At 46.2% G+C, this 7,964-nt stretch overlaps 1 protein-coding gene across 2 annotated transcripts in view; it reads left to right on the forward strand.

The window, feature by feature from the left end:
* The window catches only part of Stx8 (syntaxin 8), a 239,198-nt gene that overhangs the window by 176,823 nt on the left and 54,411 nt on the right, over positions 1 to 7,964 (forward strand). The gene's annotated exons all lie outside the window — the stretch shown is intronic.

The raw sequence follows: 7,964 nt of genomic DNA on the forward strand, positions 1-7,964 counted from the left end.
TTCCTAGAAGGCAATTAGCTAATAATTAATTTTTTAGCATGCTCCCATTGCGAACTTGTCCTTGTGTGATATATAGACAGGGATGCTGGCTTCCTGGTGCATCCTTTGATTCCTCGTGGAAATGTTAATGAGACTAAAGCAGCTAAAGAGCTCTTTAGACAACGCAGTGCTGTGGGGAAGGCCGGAATGAAATTCAGACCCTCTGAGGACTTCTCTGACACACAAGAAGTCCCTTTGTTTCCTGTTTTATAAACCAGAGGCATGTCTAAAATTGCGGGGAAAGTGAGAGGGGGCTGAGGCCTGGCGCCGGGGCCTGGCTTTCTGTATTTAAAAAGAGGAAAAAATGTTCGCTAGTTATCCGTGCCTGGGTTTGATAGGCAGTCCAGGGTGTTTTTGAAGTTCTGAGGGAAGGGTCTCTGAAGATGTAAGCGGGATCTGTCTTTCACTTAGACTTAATTAAGAAACTTGCTGGCTTTGTCTGTAGGGGGCCCATTACGCACAAGCTGCAGCCCCCTCTGAATAGGGGCTCAGCCTGGAAAGTGTATACAAGCCAGGCCGCCTTTGTGTTGTGTTGCCAAACTGGAGGCAGGAGCAAGTGGGAGCCTGGCTCTGCCAGAGGCCAGCCTGTTGTTCATACATGTGAACCATGTCCCAAACAGCAAGCGCTACAGCAAGTGCAAACCTGGCTCTGCCAGAGAGGCCAGCCTGTTGTTCATACATGTGAACCATGTCCCAGACAGCACTACAGCAAGTGCGTGCCCATTCCCTGGGGGACCTAGAACTAATGAGCCTTTTAGAAAAGGGTGAGGGGAGAGAGGGTTGGTCTTAGTCTCCGGTGTCCCTTTTTCCATCCTGATGATGGGCCACAGAGCTAAACAGTATCACCAGCCAGAGCTGGAATGTAGACCAGAGGTGGCCAGGGCCTGGTTGTTGATGCAGCCGTCTCAGCCACCAACCCCCATCACTTGATCCTCCAGCCCAGGGCACAATTTTGCCTGGTCACTGTTCTTGTAACCCTGAGAATAATTTCCCCCTGGTGGGCTACTGTGGCCTGCCCTATTTAGAACAAAGTTGCTGAATGCCAGAGAATAAAGAACAGCTGGGAGGCTGTGAGCAGTGGTTAATCAGCTAATTCGCATTTCAAAAGGCTCTAATAAGAGGTGATAAATTCACATAAAGCCCTGGGTATGAGTACTTTATTCTGGAAAGCTTTCTCCCTTCTGTTTCTTTCCCTACCCATCTCTGCCTTGTGCTTTGAAGCTCTCGGGGACCTCCCAGGGTATCCACACCTCTGCCCTCTGCCGCCTCCCGAGCTGGGAGCTGCAAGCCTTCACCTTCTTGTCGGTGACCAGCTGCAGGCACCCCTGGGGTTCTCCTCCACACTCCTTCAGCCCACCCCTGGCCCTGTCCACCTGGGAGCCCCTGGCTTCCCCCTCCTACCATGCTGAGTTTGCATGATTCAACCTTTTCCTGTCTGTTCACTCACTGCCTGGTCTGCTGCAGTTGCCATTTGCTTACCAGCCATGGGACCCCAGCTAAACACTAAATTCTGCCCTGTGGGGTGCATCTTGGGCTTTCCAGTGAACTCTCATGATTGGGTCTTTCTATACTTACAGGCTAATGATACTGCCCTGTACCTAGGGTCCCTCACCCAGTTACTAGAAACCAGCCAGCCAGCCATTGTAGAAATAAAAATATGATGCCAAAAACCAGTGATTTTTGTTCCAGCCAGGAGTCCAGTTCAACTGGAAAGTGAGCTTGTCTGGACTTTTACACACACACACACACACACACACACACACACACACCAATCACACAGCCCCTGACCTTATGTAGACTGTGGTTGCTGTAGTTAGTTCCCACCTGTAAATGACAAGGCAATAATTTCCCAGAGCATCCTTGATCCAGCCAGACCAGGGGCAGACCAGCACATTCATCCCTTGGGGTGTTTGTCTTTTCCTGTGGCTGTCATATGTGTGCAGGAGTCTCTCCTAAGTGGTCCCTCCTAAGGGTTTCAAAATCCCAGAACACCTCAGTCCTATCATGCTGTAGAAATTCATGAGGGACTCAGCCACCATCTTAATTACATATTGTGGAGGAATGACATCTCATATTCTGCTCATGAGTGATGTGGAATTTCCGGAACTTCACAATTTGACAATTTGATGACAGTTAGGGATATCCTTACAAGCCTGAAGATGGCCATTGACCCCAAAGTGTATCCCCGAGAGCTGGTCAGCCTCAAGGTTTGTCACCCATGATTGAGAGTCTGCCTCGCACATTCTCCAGTTATTAGCATCTCTGTTTCAATATTATTCAGATCTCTTGATTATTCTTGAAAGATCTACAATGCTCTTCGGAGAGTGTGTGGGCCAGCTGTCTCCCAGCAGCCCTATGTAACAGAGATGTCCACAAGGTCACATCCCAGCACCAGTGACACACAGCCCCCAGCCCTACCTCAGTTCCCAAGACCCATTTGCTGTCAGTTGACTAAGGACTTACTGAGTTAGTAACTGTTACAGAGCCCAGCACTATGTCAGAAAAGGGCCTTAGCTACCAGGAATACAAAGTACTGAGCAGCTGGATATAAAAGGGGCCTATTGAAAGGGAATTAAAGCTGGATGTGTTGACTCACACCTATAATCCTAGCTGGGAGGTTGAGACAGGAGGATTGCCCCAAGTTTGTACTATATGATACTTTATGTGTGTGTGTGTCTGTGTGTGTGTGTGTGTGTGTGTGTGTGTGTGTGTGTGTGTGTGTTGGGGGGGTATTTAAAGGAGGAGAAAGGATATTAAGTAGCTTGAAAAATAAATCATAGAGTGGGCTGAGTGTTCAGAGTCATCTTACTGAAGTTTGAATGGGCACCTTCTCCCACAGGTTCATGCTTAAACATTTGGTCCTCAGTTTATTTGGTCCGCTTTTGAAATGTTGTGGAACCTTAAGGAGATAGAGCCTTGCTGGTGGGGGGAATCACTGGGGTCAAGCCTTGAGGTTTTTATGACCTGGCTCACTCCCTGCGCTCTTCGCTTCCTGTTCCTCTGAGGTGGAGAGTCCCAGTCGTACTCCTGTCACTATGGAACCACCTGATCCCACACTGCTCCCCTTGTGTGGCAGAATGGAGCCTCTCAAACTAAAAGCCGAAATAAATCCCTCCTCCTTTAAGCTTCATTTTGTCAGGGATTCGATCATGACCCCAAGAAAAATAACAAATGCGTACCTCGCTGTCACAGCTGTGCGCCCGTCCACATCACTAACTAGCGCAACTAGTGCTGGATGGGCATCAGTGGAGCCCATGAGTGAAGGGATTAGGTTGCCACTGAAGGTCCTGCAGAACTGGTTTGGTTGCACACTCTACATCCTGGGTCTTGGCTGGTTCTGCCCTAGCTGGTGGGGACGCAGGGCCCTGCTGACCTTTGGCCCCTTTCTTTACCTGGATTCAGTATTCATACACAAACTACTCCACACATGGGAAAACTGGGCTCTGACACTGAGCAACTGGAAAAGCTACCTATGTGTCCACTGTAGACTGGCAGCTCCCCTGGGAGTCATTTGTCATACACGGATGGCTCCTTCCCGGTCCCCTCTCATTGAACAACACTTCTGTCTGTCTAGGACCCAGTTCAAAGTAAAAATGCCCGTGATTCAGAAAGTGTTAGTAGTGTCAATATGGCAGCTCCATCTTGGGATCCTCCTTATGGTGGGAACCTGTGTGCTTTCAGAGGTCACCACCTATGAGGCTAGTCCATGATCCAGGATCGTATTAGTCCACAGTTGGTGTACAGTTTTATATGCCCATACTAAGCAGGTTGGTGCTTCAGGATTATTTCATTATGTTTCCTACTTGAGACCTGGGGTTAGTTATAGTTATAGTTATAGTTATAGTTATAGTTATAGTTATAGTTATAGTTATCCCTGGCCACCAGTTAAAGCAGCACAGACCATTAAGCACTGGAGCTATGACTCCAAACTAGTGCTCCCAACTCTCAAGTCCTATTACACTATACACCAGGAGCATAGAGTGGAGAGGTCTGTGGTGCCCCCTGCATGTATATAACCCTCTCTGGGCATCTACCTCCAGAGCTGTTAAGGATGCAGAAAGCAGATGCAATTAGAATGCACCATTAAGAACTAGTCGAGGGCAGCGGTGGTCAAGGCTGGGCCACTGCCATGCTCCGGCTCCCCCAGTTAGAAAGGAAGCACCCAGTACTTACATTTTCTGCCCAGGGTCTCAGTGTTCTCTTCATTGTTTGGCTACAATATTATATCCATAGCACATGCCACATGCCCTGTGCCCCACTGAGACTTGCATTCTCTCCCATTACGCTAGACCTATTTCTGCCATCCCGACTCTCAGTGTCCCATTCACTCACGCTGGATACCCAGTCTATAGCATCCACTACTGCCTACCACCAGACTCCTTTTCATCAGCGGAAGGAATCATCAAGGCTTCTGCTCTGTGTCGCAGGAGAGTGTATCCTGGAGGAGCTTGCTCTCTGCAAGTTTCCACTTCTCTGCCTTCTCCAGCACCCCTGAGAACCTTAGAGCCTCTGCAGACCTTGTCTGAGCTCCCCGCCCCTGCATTTCTTACTTCCCTCCCTTTGATGGGATTCGATATGAAATTACAGCATATTTAGGAACATTTATCATAGTTATTAAGTACAGGGTTATTTGATGTGTTTTTAATGTAAAAATCATAGCTCTTGAAGAAAGTATAGCTCTTCTAAAAAACTGTAATGAATTTAATTGTTTTTTATTGCTCCGTAGCCTTTAATTGATTTTCCCCTCTCTAAGGTTTTTAATTTTTTTTTCCTGTTTTAAGCCCAGGGAAGGAGGAAATTTCCAAGGGTTATTGTTCATTAGCTGTTAGCAGGAATAATTGATCTGTCAACTCAAAGGATTTATAAGGGTTTGGTTCACAGAATTCAGGAAAGCAGTGCCATATGTTTAAATTCCTCCTCAAAAGGAAACTTTTCAGAAGGGGCTTCCCTATACAGTTTTTATAAGATAAAACTTAGCATGCCTCTGGTGACTAGAAGCCCCCTGGGCTTCCAAGATCTTGCTAACCTTAAGGAGCTACCATGTTTGTGCCTACACCTAGAAGGGCGATCTGTGTATTTCTGCCACCGAAAGAATGGGAGCATAAATACTGCAAAGATTGTGGGTTTCCCTGGTGTCCTTTCCCCCATGAGAGGAACGGACCACAACCTGTTTAAACAGTTCTTCAGCCTCAAATGAGGTTTTTGCTTTTTTTTTTTTAAGCAAATGCACCCAAATTGGGTTTGGTTCACAAAGGCAAGGCTGACTCAGAGCTAACAGACCCATCATTAGCCATCCCTGCCCTCTCAAATGGCCTGTCCATTGCACTGCTCACAATATAGGACTAAGGCCGTAAACAAGGGATCCAAGAGAACTCTGGACAAGAGGCAGACAATGGAGTGGGATAAATTTCTTTAGCATAAATAGCAGTCTCCAAGGGTGACTGGTGTGAATGGATCCCTGCTGTGAGGGCCTCTGTGCCCACAGAGGAGATCTGTGGCTTTAAGAGCTCTGGTCCCACCCCCTGGGCTGGGGAAGTGCTCAGTCTCCCCTGCTGGGCTTGGTCCTCAGGCCCCCTGTGGGCCTCCTCTCTCCTTTCAAGCTGTGAGTCCTAAGGAACTCAATGACAGCTCTTCTTTCATTCCGTTCTGCAAATCCTTGAGCTGTTCCTAGTGCTTTCAAAAGGAAAATAGAAGACATTTTACTTATTCTGTCCAGCAGGGCCATGGAAGTCCGGTAAGGCCCAGGGTTATTCCGGCTGTGAGCCTGGGGGAGATTTTTCCCTAAGATGACCCATAACCCATCATTTGTACTTCCCACATCCTTTACCTCGTGCCCTCTGGGGATGCCATCTTAGGCCTCCACTAGTGCCTGGGTGCTGCTGGCTCATGTCTGGGTCACCCAAGGATTGTAACTATACTGAAGGAAAAAGACACCATATATAATATATCAGTGCTTCACCTTTTCATGACCATGAGGCCAGAAGTTCAGATTCCAGAACGGAATTTTAGTTTTTAAAAATCTTTGAAAATAATTAACACCTGAATGCAGTTTTGAAGGGTAGAGGAAGCTAGCCAGTCTACTTTCCTACTCCTGTTTTGTTTATTGAGATGGGGTCTTAGTGTGTAGCCCTTGCCTGCCTGGATCTTGCTGTGTAGATAAGGTTGGCCTCAACTCAGAGAGATTCTCCTGTCTCTGCCTCCCTAGTCCTGGGATTAGCACCACCATACTAGGCAAGGGAGGACTTCCTACAGGGGAGACATATTCTATATGTAGATTTGAACATAGTTGTTGCTGTTGACTTGGAATTTCTGAGATAAATACAAGGCAGTCAACAGGGCCACAATCTGATGGAGCTTCCTCCTTATTGCTTAACCCACCCCCCAGTCATTTTAGTTTTTGACTTTCTACTACATACACACACACACACACACACACACACACACACACACAAACCCCACCCCACCCCACAAGTGTGTACACTTGCATCATGGAATAAGTGTGGAGATCTGAGGACAACTTATGGAAATTGGTTCTCTTCTTTGATCATGTGGGTCTTGAGAATCAAACTCAGGACATCATGCTTGGCAGCAAGCACTGTAATTTGCTGAGCCATCTCACTGGCCCACAGTTCTCTTTCTAGGGGGCACTTGAATATAACTACTAGATAACATACAATATTCGCTCTAGGACCCCCTCCCCCTCACAGATACTCAGAGCTGGAAATCTCAAGCCCCCTTTATAAGGTGGCATAGTATTTGCATAAACCCTAGTAGTCCATCTCCCTGTGTGCTTTAAATCATTCTAAATTACTTACTACGCCAACGTAGATACTGTGTAACATTGTTTCGTCTAAAGAATGCTGACAAGGAAAAAAGTCCTGCAGAATATGTTTATAGTAATGTCCCCAAATATTTTCAGTCTTTGACCCCCACATGTTGAACCCTTAGATACAGAGGCTGGGGTAGGCTGGGCTTTTATTGATAGTGCTCAGCTTCTTACAGTACCTGCTGATTGACTGGCCTAGCACACGGTTCCTCTCCTCTTTCCATCAGTCTTTTTATTCTGTGGCTACAGTGGTACCTAAAGTCTGCTTCCAGTTGCCTTGGTTGTGGGCAGTGCCTGCCTTTCTTCTTTCTGTCATCTCTCTGCCATTTGCTTCTGTCAGCTCTGGATGGGTTGTGTTCCATTTTGTCCGTAATTAAGATTTTTGCACTGTGTTGGTTCCAGAAGTTGAAAGCTTATTGAAGCAGCTTCCATGGTGTGTCTGTATGGTATCATACTCTGAAGAGCCAAGAAATGAGCCATGGTTGTATTTCTGCCTGCCCCGTCTTAAATCTTAAATCTCTTGTCTTTCCTTGAAATCATGTCATATTTTAACTTGATTCCAGCACTTGGGAGGCAGAGGTAGGTGGATTTCTGAGTTCGAGGCCAGCCTGGTCTACAGAGTGAGTTCTAGGACAGCCAGGGCTACACAGAGAAACCCTGTCTCAAAAAACAAAAAAACAAAAAACAAAAAAAATTCTGATCTAACATTACAGTTTGCTTGTTAACTTTTCATACCAAATAATTACATATTGTCTTTTGTATTTCCCAGAGTTTTCAGTTGCCTTTGTTTTGTCTTGCAATTTTTCTGAATTGAGGGTTTCTTTGTTTATGGTTTTCCTGGACACCTAGGTCTTCACACCTTCAGTTCTCTTCTCTCTTCTGGATGGGATTATGACTAAATACTGTTTTCAGTGGAATCGAGTGGTATCTTACCATTGTTTTCTATCTTACATAGTTTTGACTTTTCAGATATTGAGAATCCATTCGTGTTAGTTTGGTTTGTATCCTAGTTTGCTTTTTTGTTGCTGAGATAAAGATTATGATCAAAGGTAACTTTAGGAGGAGTTGTGAAGGTCACAGAAAATTTTTTTTTTTTTTT

The sequence above is a fragment of the Mastomys coucha genome, unplaced genomic scaffold (genome assembly GCF_008632895.1).
Source record: "Mastomys coucha isolate ucsf_1 unplaced genomic scaffold, UCSF_Mcou_1 pScaffold5, whole genome shotgun sequence".
Classification (NCBI taxonomy): domain Eukaryota; kingdom Metazoa; phylum Chordata; class Mammalia; order Rodentia; family Muridae; genus Mastomys; species Mastomys coucha.